The sequence below is a fragment of the Castor canadensis genome, chromosome 1 (assembly GCF_047511655.1).
Source record: "Castor canadensis chromosome 1, mCasCan1.hap1v2, whole genome shotgun sequence".
NCBI classification, from domain to species: domain Eukaryota; kingdom Metazoa; phylum Chordata; class Mammalia; order Rodentia; family Castoridae; genus Castor; species Castor canadensis.
In genome coordinates, this window is record NC_133386.1 from 36,213,996 (window position 1) to 36,240,609 (window position 26,614).

Here is a 26,614-nt window from a genome sequence, read left to right on the forward strand (position 1 = left end):
GGGACACTGAGCTAGAGACAAGGGGGTGAAAACACCACCCTCCAAATCCTGGATAAGCCCCCAGAAATGTTGAAGGATGGCTCAGCTAGAGAGATGGGGCACCAAAGCTTTCAGGAAGCAAGTTTATTAAGCAAGCCATCAGTGACTCAGCAGATTCACATCCAAAGGCAGAGCCCAGAGAACAAAGGGGCTATATTCCATTTAGAGCAGCTTACAGAAATGGTGGGTACAGCTTGTCCCATACATGTCACATACTATTTCATTGGCCATTTTAACTTCTGGGGTGAAGTGACTCTTCTCTGGTCTCACCCCAGATGACATTCCTGAAATCAATTTTTTTTTGTTTTGTGTCACTATTGCACTTATTATCTCTCATTATCTCCCTTCCCCCTCCCTGCCTTCCTGTCACACTACAAATAAAATTTTGAATGGTATGATCTATTTGCATAAATAAGAAAATGACATTTAAAGGTTATAACTTGGAATAAGTAAATTAAGTCTCCTTAATAATAATAATAATAATTAAACCTGAAATTTATTTTGCCTCTTCCACGGCATACCCATACTGTGTAATAAACCTCCTTTCCAAATTACTCAACTCTTTATTTGGCATGCTAGAGCAAGAGGCCAGACTTGACATATGAAACCCCTAGAGTTGGGCCTGAGGCCTAAAACTCTGGTTTCCTTCTTACCTAACCTTCTTTGTGTTCATAATTGCTGTATTGATTTATTAGGCAATAAACTATTACTTGAGCATAGACATTACCTATCTCAGAGTCTTTTGACTTGGTTATTAACTGATTGTTAACAAAAAACAATAAAGAATTAATCAATTAGAAAGGTGTATTTTTCATTATTAGAACAAATATATCTCTTCATATAATTTTTAAATTATTGGATTATAATGATAACCAAAACCAAACTCTCCCAATCTAGAAATCCTCTCCATTTTCAAAATAAACAGCAATTAATCAGGAAAAATAATATGGTAGGATTGTTTGTCACATATATTTTATCCTAACTTTATCTGATAATTGGGCATCTGTATTAGTAAGTTTAGTTTACCTTATCCAGAGAAAAATCAAACCTATTTTTGTGTCAGTAGGTACTTTTGCAGCTTGGAGCCAAGTGACCACTGAAGTTAGGTTCCTGCCCTCCCACAGAGGCTAGAGATAGGGACATTAATATCTCTTGTGTTATAGTTCAAAGAGATGATTTCCAGGTTCTTAGAGACACCCATGGAAGACACCATGAAGACTTATTTAGTCTGCAAAGTGATTTATATAAATTCCAAAGAGAAGAAAGTATTTAAATTTGCAAACTTTCCAAAGTAACTGTTCTGAGAAAAAGAAGGGAGGAAAACATCTTTGCTTTTTTTCAGCAGGGATGTTTAAGTCTTTTATTTGTAAATTTCATTTGTCCTTAACAAAATCTACAAAAGTTTAGAGAACTTGATGCCATCTATACCTAAATATAGTTCTGTTAGTATGTTTGTTTTTAGCTTTAATAACATATCATAGCTTTATGTCTGACGTTTTTCTTTTAAAATTATTATTATTTTTTGTTTGTTTGCAGTCCTGGAGGTTAAAATCAGGACCTCATGCTTGCTAAGCAGTCATTCTGTCACTTGAATCACACCAAACCTCTTTGCTTTGGTTATTTTATGCCCAGGCCAGCCTAGACTAAAATTGTACTTGTGTAACATCTGTGTAACTGGGATGAAGAGAACATGCTGCCATGCCCAAACATGACTTTTAATGGTATTATTTTAATGATGATACTAAAATTCATTTTATGCAATAGATATATTGGCAAATAACACACCATTATTTCTTTTTGAAAGATTATCAGGACTAGGATTTCTGAATAAATAATAAGGAACAACTTAAAACTTTTGGTAGATGTTGCTGAATTATTAAAGTCTTATTTTTAGAAATAATACAATATAAGTCATATTGTATTATTATAGTTATTATTATTACTTTTTCTCTCCTTGTTCATTGAGCAAATGTACAGTTCCTATGATTTTTAAAGTACATTTTAACAATCCTTTTTTATTTCAATGATATACTGTCAGAGCCAGCAGTGGGATCATGCCTGTATGGTTTGGCATCTGGCCTTGTGAGAAATCTCCAAGGAATTGAGGCAAATGTCTCAGGACCAGATGTCCAGAAAAGCAACAATGCTCAAGGTTCCCCAGATGGCTTCGACAATATACCCTAAAATATTCAAAACCATTAAGAAACATAAAATTATCTCTGATCTTATTTTTCCCTTTCAGGGACAGTCCATCTCTCTTTGCCTTCATTGATAATACAATGAGCTGTCATTAATAACTCAATAGCAGTTATAAAAATGAGGAAGGAGATGGTGAATCTCAGATTGCCTTTAACTATGCTTTAAAGCCTTAATGAGCACTTGTGATGATTTTCTACTCATGTAGAAAAACATGGTATAACTTCATGTGAGTTACTAAAAATGTTTTTCAAAATAATATAACTGGGTGTATTACACATTTCTTGCTCTCCTCCAGACTTACAGTTTTGCATTAGATACCTATTAGAGAAAACCCTGGAGACTCTACTGACCCAAGTCCCTGAAGCAATCCCTGATGTACTGTGATCAATGGATAAAAAGATAGGTCCCTAAAGCAAAGCATCTTTTCTCTTTCCCCACCTCATCGTCAGCTTTCCCACTTTTTGAGCTATTTGAAAGTTTCATTTAAGGCCACAGTGTTTTGATACATAGCCAGTGAACAATTCAGTCAGACTGACAGAATTACAGTCAGTATAAAGTCAGAGAGAGACTTGAAGCCAGGTCCCAACTTTTAAAGCTGGACGTGCATAAGAGCATTCAACCTAGTTCAACATTTATTTTCCCAGAGAAAGATGAAAGGAAGGCATATATAAGTTTTTCCTAATGCATACTACATTGTTCCTGTCACTTCCATTTTAAATGACCTGTTTTACCTATGATTAACAACAATAATAAAAAGAATTTGGCAATGTCTTCACATATTACTAACCAATGAATAATATACATGAGATAATCTGGAAGCATTTCATCAGTGGATAAAATCCAGTCCATCGACTGACAAGTATATATTATACAGTAGAAAAGACACTTGGCCAGACATCTTGAGGAGATAAAATATAAGGACTATATACCACTTTTGTGGGCACCAGTGGAACACGCATATAATCTTAGCTACTCAGAAGACAGAGATCAGGAGGATCGCAGTTCAAAGCCAACCAGGGCAAGTTCCATGAGACCCTATCTCAAATAACCCTTCACAAAAAATAGGGCTGGTGGAGTGGCTCAAGGAGAAGGCCCAGAGTTCAAGCCCCAGTACTGCAATATATATATATATATGTACATATATATACATACACTTATAAATATGTATGTATATACATAAGGACTACACACCACTTTCAAAGACTTTAAGATATAAATGAAGAAATAGGGAACTTAGACATAAAAGGGTTAACTGATTTAAGTAATACATAATATTGTACAGAGACTGTAATGGCATACCTAATACTTGTGCAACTTTTTATAAACATTTTTTAACATTCAAAAGAACTATGTTAATTGAGTATTATTACTGGCACCATCCAGTGCATGAAAAAATTGGGATTCAGGGAGACTACACTTATCCAAGATTTCATGTTATTAAGAAATAGGATCTGAGTATTCTAAGAGATTAAATATCTAGAAGATCAGAACTGGAGCATTGCAATCAAAAGCAGCATTTGTGGCAGATGCCAGATTTAACTGAATCTAGAGACATAGGTCATGCTAAATGTCAGAAAAGTTTGTTGGCAACAATATAGCAAGGGAATTCTTGAAGCCTCCATTAGAATTTGGACAGTGGTTAGACCAGATTGTCTGAATGGAAGGTTTCTTCTGAGGCTAAAATGGTAAGGATAAAGGCTTTATGCTTCATTCAGTAAAGCAGTGGGCAACTAATACAAAAAATTGGAATAAGGGAATGATGACTTTTTACAAAAAATAGTAGGCTTCAATAATGTAGATGAGTCAAAAGTGTTCTTTATTTATATTTTTATAGGTTATACTTGGGAACCATACTATGACAGAATACATGTTCAGACCGCTAATCCTAGCAAAAAATGCCTTAGGTGCCATTGAGTTGTCAAAACTTCTTCACAAATGCTCAGGTCCTGTTGAATAGTAGCTAAGGGATATTGACTTATATCAAATGTTTCTTTGTAACGATGCCCAAAAATCCTAAGAACCATTTTTGGAGGATAAGATACTTGAGTTATTATCATCTCTAATAAATAGTCTTTGTATTTAAGAGCCTTGAATATTTTCAAAGAAACACACTGGTTTCTCAAAAGCTCTGAAATGTCAGTAAACTTGGGAGAAGCATGGCTTAACAGGAAGTCAATAGCACAGCAGTCACGATTGGTTTGAATTGGTTTGAACTTTAAGGTCTACCAATGGTTAGGATCTTGGGTTAATGAACATTGTATATTGGTCTATATTTTCCAGATCATGCCAGAAATAGTCATCTTCCACTGTGCTATGGTAATATGATGAAGTCTTACACCGCTAGTATTATTTTCAAAAGAACTTGGCCCTTTCCTTCTAAAATTCTCTCTCAGTAAAGCATATGGAGAATACGTGGATTGGACAGAATTGGTAAAATTCTTCTCATTATTATGTCAATTACTTTTATAGCAATATACAGAAGGAAGATATACCAGCATGAATTGGATTAATTAGCACTATGAAAATGTTTGTGATGCCTAAGTAATTAAAAATAAACACTGAAGCCTTGTAACAGAAGCATGCCCTTTTTTTTTCTTTTATTCATATATGCATACAATGTTTGGATCATTTCTCCCACCTTCCCCCTGCCCCTCCCTTAGCCCCCCACCCCCTTCCTTTCCCCCCCACCCCCTTGCTATCAGGCAGAAACTATTTTGCCCTTATCTCTAATTTTGTTGAAGAGAGAGTATAAGCAATAATAGGAAGGACCAAGGGTTTTTGCTAGTTGAGATAAGGATAGCTATATAGGAAGTTGACTTGCATAGCTTTCCTGTGCATGTGTGTTACCTTCTGAATTAATTCTTCTCGAACTAACCTTTTCTCTAGTTCCTGGTCCCCTTCTCCTGTTGGCCTCTGTCACTTTAAAGTACCTGCATTACTTTCTCTGCATTGAGAGCAACAAATGCTATCTAGTTTTTTGGGTGTCTTACCTATCCTCATACCACCCTTGTGTGCTCTTACTTTATCATGTAATCAAAGTCCAATCCCCTTGTTGTGTTTGCCCTTGATCTAATGTCTGCATATGAGAGAGAACATACAATTTTTGGTCTTTTGGGCCAGGCTAAACTCACTCAGGATGATGTTCCCCAGTTCCATCCATTTACTTGCGAATGATAACATTTCATTCTTCTTCATGGCTGCATAAAATTCCATTGTATATAAATACCACATTTTCTTAATCCATTCATCAGTAGTGGGGCATCTTGGCTGTTTTCATAACTTGGCTATTGTGAATAGTGCTGCAATAAACATGGGTGTGCAAGTGCCTCTGGAGTAACCTGTGTCACTTTTTGGAGGGTATATTCCCAAGAGTGGTATTGCTGGATCATATGGTAGATCTATGTTTAGATTTTTAAGAAGCCTCCAAATTTTTTTTCCAGAGTGATTATACTAGTTTGCATTCCCACCAGCAGTGTAAGAGGGTTCCTTTTTCCCCGCATCCTTGCCAACACCTGTTGTTAGTGGTGTTACTAATGATGGCTATTCTAACGGGGTGAGGTGGAATCTTAGTGTGGTTTTAATTTGCTAGAGATGGTGAGCATTTTTTCATGTGTTTTTTGGCCATTTGAATTTCTTCTTTCAGAAGCATGCCCTTTTAATATTCCTTTCCTCTGTTCTCTGATTCCATATTTCTTCATATTTCTAAAGACATGTGAGATTCATTTGTTCTTGTGTGCATCTTGAACAACTTGTATAATTGCTACCCATCTGTTTTACCCCATTCTGCACTGCTGTAACAGAATAACATAGACCATATAATTTATAAGCAATAAAAATTTATTTCTCACAAATCTGGAGGCTAAGAAATCCAATATCAAGAACATCAGTCCATGGTAGAAGGCAGAAGCACAAAGGAGGTAACAGCAAGTGAGCAAGAGAGAGGGAAAGAGAGGAAGATGGTCAAACTCATCTTCATCAAAAATCCACTCCCAAAATAACTATCCCACTCTGCCATTCTCTACTTCCCCTCAAAGTATTATAACTGTTTGTATAGAAAAACATATATGCTTTAAACAATTTCAGTAATTATCAGGTCAATGAGCATAAAACAATATTGGAATTTCACTGATTAAATATAAACAGTCTAAAACTTAGAATGACTTGATTTATGGTTTTTTACTTTATGATGGTGCAAAAGTGTACCCATTTATCCATTCTCTTTTTTCACTTTCAGTACAGTATCCAGCAAATACAATTTTGCCCAACTACAACCAAACTCAACTTTTCTGAGCACATTTAAGATAGGTTAGACTAATCTATGTTTGATAGGTTAGTTGTGTCAAATGTATTTTCAGCTTATGATATTTTCAACCTACAATGGGTTTATTAGGATGTAACCCCATCATAAAGCATGGAGCATATGTACATATTACTATATAATTAGGGTAGAAATGACAAATGAGAGAAAATGAATATTTCTGACCATAGATGATGTTCATATCCCAACAAGCAGATGGAGATTTTTCAAGATCCTAAGCTTTGCCAAATAGATCATCTTTAATCAGTCTGAGTAAAATCCTGATATTACCAGTCCATGAGGAAAAAACTGTAGCATTTAACACAGAAACTTAACATACTCAGGAGGATGAAGAATTTCCCCTAGACTCATTGAAATCAACACAACTAATAGTTCTTTTAACAAACCAAAAGGTTTAAAGAAGTGTTGGATTCAGTGATAAGAAAGTTAAAAACTTCCTTTATTTCAATAAATAAGTATTGATCAAGCTCCTTCATGTATCAGACATTGTTCTAGGTCTTGGTCAACTATGAGCAAAACACATCAAATCCCTTCCCTTGATGCTTACATTCTAGCAGAAGAGAGATTGAAACAAGTACATGAGTATTTGTCAGATGGTATGTGGTAAAATGAAGCAGAAAAAAGATAGCGTATGCTAGGATGGGGATTCGATTTAAATAAAGTGACTATTGAGAAGAGGATATTTAAGCAAAGATCAGAAGGAGGTGAGAGGTTGAACTTTATAAGTATCTGGGGAAAGAGTGTACTAGGCAGACGGATTAGCAAATTCAAATGTCTTGAGAAAGCAGTGTGCCTTATGTGCCAAAGACAACACAGATGTTAGTGTGGTTAGAGAGGAGTGAACAAAAGAGACTGAAATAGAAAAGAGACAAGAAAGTACTGGGAGAAGGGCAAGTTGTATAGGGTCTTGTAGAATGTTTTAAGAACTTATGCTTTCACTCTGAGCAAAATAGCCATTGCTGGGCTTTAATAAGCAAAAGAATGCCATGATCCTATACATGTTTTAAGAGGATTTCCCTGACTGCTGTGTTGAGAATTTCAAACAAAATCTAAATATATAATTCTTTAAAAACATGGAGTCTATAAAACTATTATATATTGATTGTGAACATAAATACCTTGTTCATCACCCTTGCTTGGATATATGGCTGAAAAATATTAGTAAAAGTTGAAACTGATCCATCTACCTTCTGTAACCTTGGCACCCTGGTGACCAGTTATACACACAGAAAGGCAGCTGGTCAGGATTAGGTGCTTCCTTTCCATGCTAGAGAATGATAGGAAGGGGTGGGCAGCAGGAGCTTCTTCTTGGTAAGTGTGGGTTGAACTATTTATCTTTCCTCCTACTACTAGTAAGGTAGAAACCAGCTTCCTCTCAACAGCAGATAAACAGTAATTTTATTAGTAAAAGCAAAGTTTTTTCTCTTCAATTACTTCCTTTAAGAAATATAGAATAGTTGCCAGAATAAAATGCAAAATCCCAGACCCCAAATCTGAGACCCTTAACACAGCCTTGTTTTTTCCCATATTCTTTATTTTTGTGGCACATAGACTATGGACTTCAGCCAAATTGAGCTGCTGTTTTCTACTTCTTTATTCATACTGTTTGCAGCACCTAAAAGGCTTCCCTAACTCCAGTTTCTCTGGGTCCAAATCATTCCTCAAATGAAGCAAAAAATGAAGACTAAAGAGTAAGAATTAAGAATGAAAACCCCCAGCTTATAGTTGTTAAATTGTGCTCATATCACTTAAATTTTCTCAGCCTGTTTTCTTCTATGCTGTTACCTACTTCATGGAAATTTTTATACACCAAATTGATGGTATATGTGAAAGCCCTTAAGATAACAAAAAAACCCCACTAATTTATTGAGTCAATAAATATTTACTTCATTGAAAGGGAAAAGGTTGAGGAGGAAACGTAGGAAGAAATTCAGGAATAAGAAAGCCCAGTAGTTTAATGCTGTCATGGATGGAGGAACTCTATGACTCCTAAAGATTCTTTCCTCCATGAAAGCATTGTTGGGTATATTCAAGGGTGTGGTGGTACTTGCCTATAATCCCAGCTACTGGGGAGGCAGAGTTAGGAGAAAGAAGACAGGTGACCTCTAATATTTGAGGGTCTTGAGGCAAGTATAAAAATGGAGACCCATACTGAAAATTCACATGCCTTCATAGCAACAAAATTGCAAAACATGTATAAAATTATATTTACTTATGACTGAAAGTATGCAAACTAATAAATTTGACTGAATTTAATTTCTATTACACATTTGAATATTCAATTAATACACAGTTGACATAGTAGACAATAAAGATAGACAATAAATTATCATACATTGCAGGAACTTCTTCAACAAGAAGGGGACCCGGAAGCTCTTAGTCCTCTGACTTCCTCCCAGATTTCCCCTTTTAAAATCCTTCTTTTCCCCTCCCTTAGGCAGTATTATGTCTTATACCCTCCACTTCAATTTGCCCAGGCTTCCATCACCCTTTGTCCACGTGGCCTTTCCCTGTCCCTGATTGAATCCTCCACCTCTGTCTATACAGGGGGAAGTGTCCTTTTAATTGCTTCCCAATCTGTGTGCACAGAGAGCTGCATGAGAACAGAAGTGCAGGGGTCACCCCAGTCCCAGAATATGTTAGGAGGAAGAATCTGCCAGCCACGTGGACTCCACCATCTTTCCCTGACTTCCTGTATCCTACTATCTGTTGCTCATTCGTGTTTCATGTCTTTCACGTTGTGTTGTGAATATAAAAATACAGATTTTTGAAAACTCACAACCAAAAATATCTCAACTAATTCAAAATATCTCATTAATAATTTTTGTCATGATGATAGATTGATATAATAATATTTTGGGTGTTTGATTAAATAAAGTATATTATAAAAATTTTACATATATGGTATGTATTTACTTTTACAGTTTAGATAAAAATAAGTAAAACCAAGATAGCACTTCTCATTTTATCTCTGAGGCAAGGAACATGGTAGAATATTTCATAATGGTCATTGTGCATTCAAAGAGAAGAACATGTTAGGAACATGTGCCCAGGATCATGGCCTAGGATTAGGAAGCCTCAGTTCAGTTGAATTCATCATCAACTCTATAGTGTCCTGGCAAGTCCTGTCTGTCAAGAGTCAGTATAATGTTGATATTTAGACTGTGCAGGGTGACAGGTAGGGAGATTTAGAGTTCAAACTGGCTCTGTGAACGGGAAGAGTACGTAGCTCCTGGAACATAGCACAATTTCTGAAACCCCACAAAACCACACCCAGAAAAATCTCCTTCCTCACAGAAATGTGAAATACTGGAAGAAGTGCCTCCTAAAGTCACAGGGGGTAAAGGTCAGGATTCAAACCACTTCTCATAAATCTGAATTTCATGTTTTATATAAATTCATGAGTATGTAAAATCTGAGCTCTCAGAGAGACAACTCTGAAATGGAAAATGAATTGTAAGTGACCCATGGTCTACCAGACAGATCCTATATCTTTAATTCACACCTAACACTGGTGTGAATTTCCTGGCTAATTTGAGTAGCAAAAGCAGGTATGGCTAACTTAAGAACTTTAACTATCTTTTCAACCTGAATCATTTGGTGTGTGGAAGTTACTTGGAGATTTAGGACACTCAGGATGTGTGGGCATAGAACAAAAATTGGACTGGTCCATCACAAGCACAGGTGAGTTGAGCATTCCTACTGGAAGGGGAGAGTCAAGGGAGAGGTGTTGGTGGCATCTTCATTTCTCACAGAACAGCTGAGAAGCACAGCAAGTTAGAGTCAGTAGAAACTGCTCAGCTCAGCCTTGGAGCACAGCAAGGTTAGTCCTGACCAGATATAACACAAAATGGGAACCTGAAAGAAAAAAGGAACTCTCTTTCTTAGTCTCTTTCCTGCCACCTCCCACCCCATCTCTCTCTCTCTCTCTCTCTCTCTCTCTCTCTCTCTCTCTCTCACACACACACACACACACACACACACACACACACACACACACACACACCCTGTGAGGAGAGAGGCATTTCCTGAGAAAGGGTTTAAATATCAATTTGTACCCAGGACCTGGTGTAGCAGATACAGCCAAAAAAGAAACTTTATGAGATTGCTATTTGTCCAAATTGTAAGCAGGGGACAAATAATACAACTGGTTTTCTAACAAATAGGGGAATTCTTTTCCTGAGCTATTAAATTTGATATAGCTCTAGGCAGGGAGAGAGAAGACTGAAAGGAAAAGGATCAGATCAGAAAGTCCTAAAACTCTCATCCCAGTTGGGCTTAAAAGGGGTAAAGTGTAATAAAAACATTTTATAATTAGTAACAGGGCTCAAATAGATGTTAACTTAGTAAGATAGCCTTAAAATATTTTATAGCTTTTAGCTTGTGTTGTTCTACCCATAGCAGTTAGAGAGCCTGGTCAGTACTCTTCTATCATATAGGCCAAATATACAGAAATTTGTTGGTATTACCTCTTTTTATTACTTATTCTACAAATGCTCATTGGCTTTTTTCTTTTAGCTGGATCATATCTTATAACAAAATAATTTACCTAACTTAACATTTCTGACAGAGATAGTTTCATGAGCTAGTAACCTTAATACAGAGGATGTTTATTTTGTTTTTGTTTTTTAACTCCACTCCAACAGAGCAATTTGTAAAACTAAAGGAGTCTACAAAATCACATTTGTCAAAAATTTGCTTAATAACTATAAAACTGGCTGTTTGAGAGGTATAGGATAGAGAAAACTGACCATTTTACACAACACCAGAAGGAGATCAGGGATTATGGGCCCTTGCTAATTATGCTTAGCAAAGTGTTTTGAATCTAAATTTTCTACATGACTGGAATATAACTTTATAACTACAAAAAATTTAAATTTAAAGAACATGTGCACCATTCTGTAGTCATTTATTTTTATTACATAAAAAATATTTTAAAGTTTAAAATATGTAAGTAACTATACCAAAGCGCTGTTGGAATGTGTGACATGGTATATGCTCTTTCTTCTGTTTTTTACAATTTACACAGTGAATATTAGGAGAACTGTAAGTATTTGGGTCTAGCCATCTCATTATCTGAAAAGTCACAGAATTGTATCACTCCAATAGCTTCTTTTCTCTTGTCTATCAGTACTGTAGTACAAGACAAAGAAAAATCCTCTGCAGAGTAGTGTGTTGCCCAAGAGGTAATCTTGAAGCGCACCTGAGGCTTCACTGGCTTATACTCTGGTTTTCTAAGATATCTCTCTTCCAATGGCCTCTGTGCATGCCCTTCCTTTACCAGAGCTGTGAGAGCTTTACACACCCCTTCTCATTGTCAACACTTCAGCACCTGAAAGTGCTGAAGGGAAAAGAAATAGATGTCATCTGGAGAAAATATGATCATCTTTCTCACCCCCATCCTTGCTGAGCCACCTTGACTCCCTTCTCCTTTCCTCTCCCACGCCCTAAGTACTATTGCTTCCTACTCCCTTAAGGCTTCCCCTCCACAAAACATCCCCTGTCCTTTGTTTCTGTATCCTAAATCTTTTGGTCTTTATGCTTTCTTTTCCTTCAAATATATTGTCACTTAAGAATAGGTAACTGTTCTGAACTCTGTGTCACCAAAACTTTTTGCCATCTCCCCTTTCTCTTTTTATAGTAATGATTCCTGTGGAATTACATCATATCCATTCATTAATTCATTGCATCTTGACCTCCCCTCACATTAATCCTAAAAATTTCCTTCCCCAAGATCATTAACAATCTCCTTATTGGAAATTTTTGGAGATATAAAATCACACTAGTCTCTTTAACAGTATTTTAAGTGCTCACTTTACATCTTAAAAGACCTCGTAACCTTCGCAACACATAATGTTCCTGTTTCCTTTTTGTAACTTCAGCTGCTCCTACACCAAATACTTCTTCTCTTCCTCTGATCTTCTCTTAAATGTAGGTGACTCATAGTTTTAAATTCTCTTTTCAACCTTTTAATATTTTCCTCCAAAAATCTCATTTGCAATATCACTTTAATACCCTTGTTCCAGCTTTTGATTTTTGATCATCCCCTATATAGACACACTAGACATTTTATCCTAAAGATATTTGTGCACACTCCAGAAGCACATGGTAGAACTGTAGATCCTGCAACTCGGCAAGGATCCAACTTGAAGGGGATGGGGAGAGACAAGGGACATGCTCATCTTCCCATGAGGAGCACAGAGGAAAGGAGAATTTTCACTGGTGCCCCAAGAAAATAATATATGTCCCTATCTCTAATCTGCTCTAGAAAAGGAAGGCTAAAGAGGTTGAACTTTGGTGGAAAGGCCCTTGTTGGAAAATAACTATTTGTATAGATATCTAGCATTACTTATTCCAGACATGAGCAGTCCCTATAGTGAACTAAGTGAAGCAATACATTTGCTAATTATCCAGATATAACCATTATACAATGTGTATATATTAAATACATATAACTGAAACATCATGTTGTACATAACAACCACATACAATTTTATTTGACATTTTAAAAAGTTTAAAACACCCATTGGCGCTAGAAAGGGTTTCAGAATCTCAGTCTTGGAATCAAATTCTATTAATCTGTTCCCAAACTTATCTCTCTTTGTATTCTAAGGGTTTTTTTTAATCAATGAATATATAATTTTTCACTTTAGAAGAAGAAAGTTATTGGATCATGTGGTGAAAAGATCAGATTAAGAATAATAACACTTGGTACTGCAACTTATTTAAAAATCAGAGATGAAAGCAAATTGTTAGGGGGCGAGGGGAAGAGGGTAGAAATGACCCAAACATTGTATGCACATATAAATAAATGAAAAAATAAATAATAATAATTTTAAAAAGAAAGCAAATTGTTGCTGCTGACAGTTGTAGCAGACTGCAAAGAGCTAGCATCACCAGAGCTGATGGATAGGTGTACTAAATTAATGAGCAGCAGATGTTGGGCAGATAAATATAGATTTTACAATTGTTCCTGTCATTTCAGTAACACTTAATTGTGCATTTTGCACCTGAGTTCTTATTAAAATGGCTTACAGAACAAAGAAAATATTCTGATTCAGCATAATGATCACTAATTACAAGATTTGCTACAGATATTTTAATGTTGATTTTTTAAACCCATAAAGTGTGATTATATTAAACAACACACACACACACACACACACACACACACACACACATACACACACACTACATGATTGTTTAAAAAAAAAAAAAGGACATTCTAGCTGAGTGCACTGGCTCAAACCTATAATCCTAGCTACTCAAGATGTGGGTATCAAGAAGATCATGGTTGGAGGCTAGCCCTACCATCAAAGCTCATAAGGTTACTTCTCAAACAATGGCTGGACACGTACCGTACCTGTCAACACAGCTATGTGGGAAACCACAAATAAGACTATCATGGTCTAGGCTTGTCTGGGCATAAAGTGAGACCCTACCTCAAAAATAATCAACACAGAAAGGGCTGATGGAGTGGCTCAAGTGGTAGAGACCTGCCTAACAAGCATGAGGCCCTGAATTCAACCACCAAAAGAAGAGAGAAGTAGGACATCCTAATAGTTTTACAAGAACATATCTAGTATTAGGGAGCATATCAGAATGCCAGAATAAGTCTTTAAGTTATACTTTAAAGTTAAAAAAGCACAATCTTTACACAGCTCCATAAAACTGATAAAATGAGATGGGTGATTCCAGGTTTGGGGCAAGGAAAGTACAAGGTGAGTTTGGAACCATTTGTTGCACAAGAAATTAAGGAACTCCTCACATAGAAAAAGAAAGAAAGCAATTTTTACAAATAAAGAGAAAGAAAAATTATAGGAACATAAATAATATAGGAGACAGCTTTAAAGTGTCTCATATATTAACAATCTAAGACAAGTTAATTATCCAAATAAAGTGCAATAGCTTGGATGTTGAATGTTCTCCAAAGGCCCGTGTATTAAAGATTTAGTCCTTACAGTGAATTACAATGATAAGCAGTAGAAACTTTAAGAGGTGGATTCTTGTGGGAGGTTATACCCTGTAAGGGATTATAGAACACTATTCTCTTTCTCTCCTCATACTTGCTTTCTGACTCATAATGGAGGTGGTTTGCCACACCACATGCTCCCTACCATTGCCACCTTGCAGTTCCACCAGAAGCCCAAAGCAATGTATCCTCCAGATCTTGGACTGAAACCTCCAAAACTGTGAGCAAACCAAACCTTTTCTCTTTCTAATTTAGTTATCTCATGTATAACATTATAGTAACCTGATATTTGACAGAGGAACTACTTCCCATGATTTGAGAATATAGACACTCAATAATTTCTTGCAATATATGATCCTAGACTGATTTTATAAGAAAGGAAAGATGTTATATTAGACATTATGGGGGAAATACTAAAATTATAAACTGCAGAATTGATTTAAAAAGCTACTATATTAATGTTTAATTTCTTGATTTTCATAACTCTTTGGTGACTAGGCTAAGTAAATATTCTTGTTCTTAGGAATCATGAATGGAAGTGTATTCACTTAAGAGCTTCAGAATAAATAAATCATATAATATATCTGAGAGAAAAATAAAGAAAATATAGTAAAATTTTTTTTAAATGATGAATTTGTGTAAAATGTGTGTGTAAGTTCTCTCAAATGTTCCTCTGTTTTGTTTGTTCATTTGTTTGTTTGTTTGTTTGAGACAGATTCTTACTATGTAGCCCAAACTGACCTAGAACTCTCTACACAGCCTAAGCTGGGCTTGCTCACCATCTTCCTGCCCCAGGCTCCCCAGTGCTGGGATTATAGGCATGGGACACACTATGCCCAGTGCTTCTCTGAAATTTTCTTGCAGCTTTTCTGTAAATTTGAAACCATTTTAAAATAGAAAGTTTAGAAAAAAGAAACATTACTTAAGAATTATATTATTCCAATGGTTTATATTTAATAACTAATATTATAAATTATGTGCTGTATCTATTTCAATTAATTTAATACTGGAAAGACATGCTTCTAAGGAGCATGTTTTAATAAACTAACTGCAGTAAAATTGCAGAAATGCAACCCTGCTTTCCAGTATTTTCTTTCAATACAGTGAAATAGTTATTTTTTTGGAGTTAGTATTTGTTGTTATAATTACTTATCCTTTATTTCCTAGTTATACAGAGTATAAAAGAAGACCATCTACAATGTTAAAAATTGCTGACTACTGAAAAAGTAGAGTAATTGTTTTGCAAAACAATCTCATGGGTTTTAAAACCTCAAGTGTCCCCAGTGAACCCTATGCTATTTTCTTGAGTTTGCTCAACTATATTTCTACCATATGTACTATAGATTTTGTTTCCTAAGGTATTAGAACTTCTTTTTCTGGCATCCAATCAGGTGCCATTAGACCCATCTCTTTATTCTGCCCACATGAAACCACTCATTATTTCCCATTCATGCCAGGATACTTTTATAACTTGTGCTTTTATACATACTTACAAAGAAGACTCTTTCTTCTTCCGTCTGACCACCCTCTCTTTTCCTTCAAGTTCTGTCTTTATGTCCAGCTCCTCCATATGATAGCAGCAACTTTTCCTGTGTTTCAACAGCAACTCTGACATTTTTATGAGATTGTCATATTGCAGTTTATCTGTTCATATGGCTGCCTGACACACTGGGTTATAAATTCCACAAGAACACAACTGTATCTTATCTATTGTTACCCCTCATTCATCATGTGGAATGTGCATCATATAGGCTATAAGAAGACACAATTATAAAAATTAAATTTAAAAATCCAAATTGGTTTCATTTGTGATTTAGAATAGACTCTAAACTCTACAAAATCTGATTCCAGGAACTATAACAAGTGTCCCAAATGAGATGACCAGAGATGATTAATTTTACAGATAGAAAAGAAATGAAGAAAATAGAACAAAAAAGAGCAAAAAGTGGATTGCCCATATCAAAGTTACTTTCTTTGTAAGGCAGTGTTATGGTTTGGATCTAAATGTACCACAAAAGCTTGTGTCTTGAAGGCATGGCTCTAGTGCAGCAGTGTTCAGAAATGAGGCCTTTGAGAAGTGATTGGACTCTTACCTCATGAATGGATTAATGAATTAATGGATTTAGAGCTTAATGTATCTTGAAGTAAGGGCTTGTTATCAAAGCAAGTTCTCTCTCTCTCTCTCTCCTCTCTCCTTCCCTTCCTCCCTCCCTACTTTTGTGATTGCCAGGAGGTAAGCAACTTTGCTCCACCAAACACTTCCTGCCATGGTGTTTGGCTTACTACAGCCCTAGAAACAAAAAATACAATACCCTGAGGTGAGCAGCCTTATTCCACCATATACTTCCTGCCATAATATTCTACCTTAACACAGGCCCAGAAACAATGGGTCCATGTGATAATAGACTGAAGTCTCTAAAATCATGAACCAAAATAAGCTTAAGTGGATTATCTCAGAGACTTTATCACAGTGAAGGAAACTGGACTAACACAGGCAGGAATAGGTGGCTTTACATAGGACTACTCCAGATTGCCTTTTTTGGGGGAGCAGGGGTTTAAGAACTAAAACAGATAGGATTTCATTATCATGTCCTTTGAAACTGGCCTATTTGGGAAATTTGGCTATTAATCTCTCCCTCCTGATTTTTCGGGAGATCAAACAACAATTCAGTTTCAGTGACTACATTTTTTGGTTTGTCGTGATCTGTTGGGGTGTAATGCAGGAGCTGAATGCAAAACAATGGCCTATAATTTTTACTTAATGAAGTAAATATTAAATAAATATGCAACAACTGAATGAGCGAAGGAAAAACAAAAAAATAAATGAAGAGCTATAGAATGAAATTAAAAAGCTACTAGAGACAGGAGATAAGAATTTTTTATCCACTTGACTTGAATGGTTAGTTCCACCAACTAACCATTAGCTAAGCTTTGGACGTGTGGAATCCTTTGTTTTCTTGCACTTTTATGATGCAGACTCATTTCCTCTGTCTTTCTTTATTCTTTGCCCACTGCTTTGAATTAGGTACCTAAGAATTGTCTGAACTCCACAACACTCATTCATCCACTTTTAGAATATCTAAGGTTGAAACTACCTGATTTGGAAAATGTATTTCACCTTGGTTGATTGAAGGATCTGTATCTCCTCCAACTGACCTCTGTTGTCCTATATCTAAATTAAGACAGAGGTACTTTGATAATCTAGAAACTTCCTTGTTATACCAACAACATGAGTTCTCCAGTGGGTTTCCAGCTAAAATCACAAGGTGATACAATAAATGAGGACCTTTGAAGTTGAAAGTGATTTAAGAATTCAAGGTGACTTTTTTAGTGGTTAAGCCAAGGAAAGTCATACTGTCCTAGTGAACTACCTGGCCTTAGCCACCACAGTGTCCATGTGTCAGACTTTACCACTGAGATCGAGCCTCTGGGATGTCCTTGAGTAAATGTAATAGAGAGAGCACAAATATTCTAAATTCTTCTTACATCTCCTAATCTATGTTCTTGCAAATGCAAAAAATAGAAAAGCATTGTGAATTGAGTCCTTTTTTTTTTCATTTGATTTAATCACTTTAGTCGCTCCTAATATTTTTTCTTTAGGAAAGATCAACTGCAACACTGGCTGGTTCTCAGTATTCACCTGAAATAATCTTACATGGAACATGGTCTTTATCTAAAAATTTATGTGATATTTTAATATATTAATATTGAATCATGGAATTACAGAACTTTCTTTACTACCTAATATGAAATGTGTATTATTTTCCCAAAATATGAACCTAACAGGAAGGAGCTTTATTAGACAGGCATATTTGAGTCACATTGGTTAATTAATTCATCATTCCTACTAAAATATATTTGTTTTTCTTTGGTTTTTTGTTTACTTTTTTCTCTTCTTTTTTTTTTTCCTTTATTGTTGTGCTGGGCAGGGGTACATTGTGGCATTTATGAAGGTTCTTACATGTATCAAATACATCATACATGAATTCATCCCTCCTGCTGTTCTTTATCCTCTCCTCCCCCAATTCCTGGAGTAGTTTCAACAGGTGTCATTTTTGCATTTATGTACATGTGTACACATTTTTTATACTGTATTCACCCTCTACACCTTTTCTGTATTACTGCCCCAATCCCACTGGTACTAACCCTCCCTCCTTGGACAAGACCTGTTCTACCCTCTTGTTCTCCTGTTTTATAGAAGAAAAAGATAAAAAACAAAAATAAATGACATCTTTACTTGTTTGAGATATAAGTAGCTATACAGGAAGTTTCCTTGTGATATTTTTATGAATAGATATAACTCCAATTGGTTTATCTCCTATAATTTTCCTCATTCTATCTTAGTCCCTTTTTTATGGTGGTTTCAGCAGGTTTAAGATATTTATATTCATTCTTGTATAGAGAGTATATCAACTTAGTTTCCTTCTTTTACCTTATCCCTCACGTGCATGATTGCCCCTTCTTGTACCAGTGTTTCATAATATTACTACATTTGTTTTAGGTCTACATTCCATATATAAGAAAGAACATGTGGCTTTTGGCCTTCTGAGTCTGGCTATCTTCACTTAAGATGATGTTCTCCAGTTCCATCCATTTACTTGTGAAAGATAAAATTTCATTCTTTGTGGCTGAATAAAATTCCATTGTGTATAAATACATTTCTTTAATCCATTTCTCAGTTGTGGGGCATCTTGGCTGTTTCCGTAGCTTAGCTATTGTGAATAGTGCTGCAGTAAACATGGGTGTGCAGGTGCCTTTGTTGTAAGCTGACTGACATTCCTTCAGGTGTATCCCTAGGGTTGGTATTGCTGGATCGTATGGTAGATCTGTTTCTAGTTTTTAAGGCGCCTCCATACTGTTTTCCATAGTGGTTGTACTAGCTTACATTTCCACCAGCAGTGTTTAAGGGTTCCTTTTGCCCCACATCCTCGCCAACATTTGTTGTCATTTTGTTCTTGATGGTAGTAGCTATTCTAACAAGAGTGAGATATAATCTTAATGCAGTTCTAATTTGCCTTTCCTTTATGGCCAGAGATGGTAGCATTTTTTTATGTGTTTTTTAGCCTTTTGGACTTCTTTCCTTGAAAAGGCTCTTATAGACCATAAACTAGAAATACCAAAACAAGAGCTTCCCTTGAATGAAAAGGGTAGGAGTTTACCATCTGCCTTATGAGAGGAGGCAGCAAGATAACTGATATGCCTATTATTTATAGCCAAGTGATGATATCATGTGGATAATTTGAGCTATAAAAGAGGGTATTTATTTCTGAATAAGTCTGGGATCATATTTAAGTGATGTCAAGCACCCAAATAAAAAAAGGAAAGTTTGCATGATACATTAAAAGGGGAAATGCCTATAGGATTGATGTTACAATAGTGAAACAGCTATATATTTGACTGAATATATACACCCCCACACAGGTCATTCTTGACCTTACACATATATAGCCTTGGGCTTTATCAGTGATGTAACATGCATGGGGAAATATGAGTTTTTACAGACAAGGAGGTTAATGGGTTATCTGTTGGCTCAGCTGAATGGCCCCTACTCTATTTCTGTGACATTCCACCTTATTCACTGGCATGTATTCATCCCAATGTAGTATATACTTGTCTGCCAGTTAGTCTGCACATAAGGCGTTCTGAGACATCAAATTCTTAGCTTGGAAATAGCTGCAACGTTTCAGAACTTTGCAATACTTTCTATCCTGATCTATAGTTAGTGCCCGTGCTACTTACTCAGTCACCTTAAAGTTTCCAGAAGTTTTTTGGCCTGATAAAGTGTGTGTTCTCACACAATTTCAGGATTGTCTCTGACCTCATTTCATAAAATCTGTGTGAGATGTTGAAATTCTGGAGGGAGGTGTTATTAATAAATATTATTATATAGTGGAAACATTAAATGAGTTATATATGTACTTTTTTTCACTATTCTTTCAAGTTTTGTTTTTTTTTTTTTAATCAGACAGGGTCTTACTATGTAGCCCAGGCTGACCTGAAACTCACTGAATACCTCAGGCTGGCCTCAAATTGGCAGTCCTCCTGCCTTAGCCTCCCAAGTAATGCAATTACATACATGAATTTCCACACCTGATTTTCAACATTTTCTTAAACATGATGAACTCAAACTCTCTTCTCCATTTTTAGTAATTTAGGCCATGGATGACTTTAGAATGAAGCACTTTTTTTCTTTTTTTATTGTTGTCCTGGGGATACATTGTGGCATTTACAAAAGTTTTTATATCAAATATATCCTACTAGAATTCACTCCCTCAATCATTCTCCTTTATCCTCCCCTCCCCTATTACTGGAGTGGTTTCAACAGGTATCATTTTTCCATTTACATATTTACAAAGTATTTGCACTATATTCACCCTCCTACATCCTTTCTCTACCTCCTCCCCACTCCCACTTGTAACAACCCCCTCCCCCACCAGGAAGAACTGTTTTACCCTCCTGTTCTCTGATTTTGTGAAAGAAAAAAAAAAGTGACATTTTGTTTGTTTAAGATAGCTATTCAGAGATTTTCCTTGTGATATTTCCATGTATGTATGTATTATAACACAAATTGGTTCATCTCCTCTATTTTTCTTCTTTCTACCTTAGTCCCCTTACCACGGGATTTCAACAGGTTTAAAAATTCTACATTCATTCCTGTATAGAGAGTACATTAACCATATTCACCTTCTTAACTTCCTTCCTTTACCCTTCTTCTCTCATATGAGACCTTCCCTCAGCATGATCTGTTTTCCATAAGATTACTGCATTTATTTGTATTAGGTCTATATTCCACATATGAGAAACATGCAGCTTTTGGCCTTCTGAACCTGACAAACTTCACTTAAAAAGACATTCTCCAGTTCCATCCATTTACCTGCAAATGAAAAAATTTCATTCTTCTTTGTGGTTTAATAAGATTCCATTGTACATAAATAACACATTTTCTCAATCCATTCATCAGTTGTGGGGCATCTTGGCTGTTTCCATAGCTTAATCATTGTGATTAATGCTGAAATAATCATGGGTTTGCAGGTGCCTTTATTGTAACCTGACTTACATTCCCTTGGGTATATCCCCAGGAGTAGAATTGTTGAATCACATGGCAGTTCTATTTTTAGATTTTTGAGGAGCCTCCATACTGTTTTCCATAGTGGCTTTTCTAATTTACATTCCCACCAGCAGTGTATGAGAGTTCCTTTTTCCCCACGTTCTCACTAACATTTGTTGCTGTTTGTGTTCTTGATGGTAGCCATTCTAAAAAGGGTGAGGTATAATCTTAATGTGGTTTTGATTTTCATTTCCTTTATTGCCAGGGATGTTAAGCATTTCTTCATGTGTTTTTTTGGCCATTTGGACTTCTTCCTTTGAAAAAGCTCTGCTTGCTGGTGCCTGTAATCCTAGCTACTCAGCAGGCAGCGGTCAGTAGGATCCTGGTTCAGAGCCAGCCGGGGCAAATAGTTAGGGAGACCCTATCTTGAAAAAACCCATCACAAAAAAGGGCCAGTGGAGTGGCTCAAGGTGAAGGCCTGAGTTCAAGCCCCAGTTCCACAAAAAACAAACAAACTAAAAAAAAAAAAAAACAAGCTCCGCTCAGTTCTTTTTCCCATTTCTTCATTGGGTCATTGATTTTTTCCAACTCTTATAAATATTGGTTTATTTTCATTTTTTCATAAAGGGAATAATAATTGTTAACTCATAATCCCTGATGATTTATTTTAAGTTAAATTTTTAGTTTTTGAAAAAAACTAAAACCAAGATAGAACCCTGTAAGGAATGAATGTGGTGGAAAGAGCATGATTTTAAAAATCAGGCATATCTAGCTTGATATGATACTTTTGCTATTTACTAATTCTGTTCAATGGAAATTAAAACTTCGTTTTTATGAAACTTCCTTCCTCATCTTTGAAATAGGAATATTCTTTCAATGAGGAAATAGCTTTAAAAACTGTAAAGCCGCTTGGGGATGTGGCTCAGTGTTAGTGTTTGCCCAGCATTCCCTACGGCCTATGTTCAATCCCCGGCACCAAAACCAAATAAATAAATTCAAATAAAAAATTGTTAAGCTCTTAGTACAGTACAGAGTAGACCTCAGCAAATACGAGTTCTTCTGTCTACTTCTCCTTCATAGCTGCCTTAGATTTTATTAGACTTTTCTTCTGCCCCTTTTCACATTTCCACATCAAGTAGAATAATTATCGATAGCCTTTATCTATTATTTTGTTCAGTTCTAAAGACTCACAAAGTAAGCTGGTTTGGAAAAAAATTACCTGGAGAACTTTAGGTCACTCTTTTGTTAAGAATCTGCCCTATACCAATTCACAAATGGAACTGAAGCCATTGTGTTGTCATACTTGCACAGAGTGTAAGTGTGCAATAAGAATGTTACTTAGACTCTCTTTTCTAGGAAGATTCTCAGAGTTTTTCCCTAAAAAGTTGTTGTTTTTCTGGTTTCTGGTCAAGAGTTCAATGAAGCCAGTTTCTTACTATCTAATTGCCTTATAAAGTAAAAACTTCTTTTAAAAGAGGTTTTAAAAGATGAATCTTTGTATATTTTATGAGAAATACCTGCCATTTATTCTTGTTTTACAGATCACAAAATATGAGTTCATGTTTTTAAAATTGTAGCAAATACACCCAGAAAAGAAATCGTAGAGCTGAGACAATCATGATCACATATGTCCAGTAGAACGTGCATTAGTCTAACCTTTACAGAAAACAAGTTAGAAATATCAAAAGGCTTTAAAACTTACTTGAGAACTTTTGACACTTCCAGCAACCTATCCATAAAATTTAGTAGAGATTTTTAAAAAGATTATATTGATATTTTTATAGTAATATTAATAAGATGTAGAAATCCCTCAAAATAAGGAATGTTTAAATAGATCATATCATTTCTGCATTATAAAATATCATGAATCCAACAACCATGTTTTTAAAACCTTTTGATGTAATTTTTAAAGGTTTATGATTAATAAGTTTTCAAAAAATGGGTAAAATTTGACATAAATGTGACCTGCAAAGATTTTAAAAAAGAAAATAAATCAAATAATGGGATTTTAGCTCGTGATCATTTCAACTCCAGACAACAATGTCTGCTGTATTTATTTTAATCCTGCTCATTTAATCCACCAATAGAGCAGGTCTATTTTAATGTCATTACTTTTAAAATATTTGAACACTTGGTAAACAGAGCTAACCATCGTAGCAAAATGTCATTAATTTCTCTCGGTTAAATACTTCTACTCCCCTCAGCCATTTCTCGTGTGTCTTTTCCTATTAATTTATTTATTTAGCAAGTATTTATATATAACAGTGTCTGTGTGCCAGTTACTGTTCTGCATGCTTTATAATGTTGAGCTAAACTAGCCGTCAGAGTATTTTCTCATCTGGCTTATCCAGAGGTTTATGTTTTAAGCACAGGACAGAAAACAAGAAATTAGGACTTTGGGACCATTCCAGGTAGAAAACTAATTTTTAGTCCTGCCTTCCACATTTCACCAAGTGGTGCACCTGAGAGGTAGTGCCTTAGTAAAATGGTAAATGATCCAAAATCTATATACCAGAAAATGTTGAGCTATGAATTAGGAAAATTACCCCTTGAGAATCTGTAAATGCAGAGACAGTTCAGACAGTGTTAGGAGTTTTAGCTACTGGGGTGGTGTGAAAAGTGCCAAGCTGAGGAGTACGTTTGTAATGTCACCTTCCTTGGCAGAAATTTAGGGGTCTGGCAGAACATTTTCCCTGAAGAAAACAGTTTCAATCCAGTTCTCAGAAGTTTGACAATCAAGCAAATATAATCAGGCCAGACATTACCTCACACCTTGGAATTACAAAAGTCACAAAGTTTAAAAACTTTTAAATGCTTAAAAAAACAGAGAGGTAAAAAGTGAAGTAATTAACCAGATAATCATGCTTCCAAATATGGGAAGATTAAAAAATAAATGGAAGTCATAGAAAGAGAAAAGTAATCATTAAATTTACCACTGGATGTAGTTTGAATAGCACATACCAACAACTTATAAGAAAAATGGATAAGTAAGAATACAGATCTGAACTAATGTTCCAAAAAGTAGATGCAGAAACAAAATGATAAATGAGACAAAATCAATATACCAGAAAATACTGAACTGTGAGTGAGGAAAAATATGCCTGGAGAATTTGTAAATACAGAGAGGATTCAGGAAACAAATATGAGCATAATTAAAAGAGACAAAGAAGCCTGAAGGATAGAAAGCCTGAAGGATATATATATACATATATACATATATATATATACATATATACATATATATATACATATATACATATATATACATATACACATAGGTATGTGTGTAGTTTGAGAAGAAACACAAAAAGAAAGACAACATTTTAATAGAAAATGGTGGAAACATTTTTATAACTGATGAAAGAAAAATCCTCATAATCAGAATAAATAAAGGGAAATTCTTCCATAAGCATACCATAGTAAAAGTAAAGAAAAAGAAGACAGAGACAATCTTAAAGGCAGTCTGAACAAAAACAGACTGCATACAAATAAATAGCAATTACAGATAATGCATACTTCTCAACTTCAATAATAGAAACCAGAAAAAAATTTAAATACTGATACAGATTAATTTTAACCTGTAATTCATAAATAAACTATTATTCAAGAATATAAACAAATAAAAACATTTCAGAACATCAAAAAGAAGTTCATTCTCTTATCAATAAGCCCTTAACAAAGGAAATCCCAAAAACTATATTCCGAAAAAAGGAAAATAGTCTCAGATAAATAGTCTCAGGTGAAAGAAGTGTTGCTGGCAGGTGTTGAGAGTTCTTGTCTCCATGGGCCAAAGAATTGGCTTGTGAGGCAGCGGATTGACTTGTGAGACAGCAAGGTTGAAACACAAGGCAGGATTTATTAGAGAAAGAAAGAACTGCAGCTAGAGCATTACAGTGGAGCCCAGAAACCAGTGGCTCTCTGCTGAGGTGAAGGCTGGGGCTTTTTATAGATGGCTTAACTCTGGGTTAGAGTAAAAGTTAGTGGGTTCTTTCCATTGCCATGGATTAAGGTTTGTGGGCTCTCCTTGATGAGCTGGTCTGTTTGCCTCTTATTGGGGGGAAGCAACCTTGAAAGCATCCTGTCTATCAGCTCTGTGGCAGACTTCTGAAACCATGTATCACCTCTTCAGGGTGCAGGGCTCATAGTGTTCTCCATGGGGGATGGGATACTGACTCACTCATCTGTCCTTTAGGTTCCAAAACCCAAAAAGTCCCCCTTCTGAGACAAGTACCCAACTGCTGTTTGGGAGAGGGGTGATGACTCATCTAGCTGATTCTTGCTGACAACAGGGCAATGGAGGGAAGGTGTGGTGGTACTTGTCTCGGTGGTTGAACTGTGTAGTCTCCAGAGGCCCCTAATAGAACTGGATGGAGGACTCATGCATAAGAAGAGATAAGCATTCCTTGACTAAGAGCTAAAATTTGATCTGTTGGACCTGTTAAGATATGAGTCTGGAAAAGCATTTGTTATACAAGACCCAAATAAGAATATTAGAAGGAGCATAAAAGGGGGGCCAGCCAGAGGTAGTGCCCAAGGAGCCCAGCTCCAAGTGTTATACCAGAAGAACCACGAATTGGCTAGCTCTTGTCTCCTTTTTGTAATGCATTCTCTTAACTGTCAGGCCATATCTCTGACCAGATTTGTTAGTATAAAAGCAACATTCCTCGTTTAGGATAAGGCATGTTCCACCCTTTTCAGCAGTTCATAGTTCAAGTGAGTGTCTATTTTGAAGCACTACTGACATGAGTGAATCTACCTAGTCTTGTAAAGCCTCTAAGGACTGTTCTGTCATTATAAAATTCACTTGACAACTTTTGATAGGTATAAACTGACGAGGAGATGCCACAGATGACAGCACTTATTCCAGCCATGATCCCCATGGCTATCAGTAAGGGAATGATTTGGATAGGTCTCTTTGATCAAGTGTAGGCTACTAGAGGAATAGAAAGAGACTGGTTACCATGTCGATTCATGGGGTTAGGAGAGCCTTAGTGCAGATTCCCTTCCAGCCAGGAGGAAGGCAAGTATAGACAGCAGT

At 35.8% G+C, this 26,614-nt stretch overlaps 1 protein-coding gene across 1 annotated transcript in view; it reads left to right on the forward strand.

The window, feature by feature from the left end:
- The first annotated feature begins 14,620 nt into the window (after positions 1-14,620).
- Positions 14,621-26,614, forward strand: part of Echdc1 (ethylmalonyl-CoA decarboxylase 1) — a 106,827-nt gene continuing 94,833 nt past the window's right edge. The window contains exon 1 of the mRNA XM_074075207.1: positions 14,621-14,748. The gene's annotated coding sequence lies outside the window, so the exon portion shown is untranslated. The remainder of the gene's footprint in view (positions 14,749-26,614) is intronic.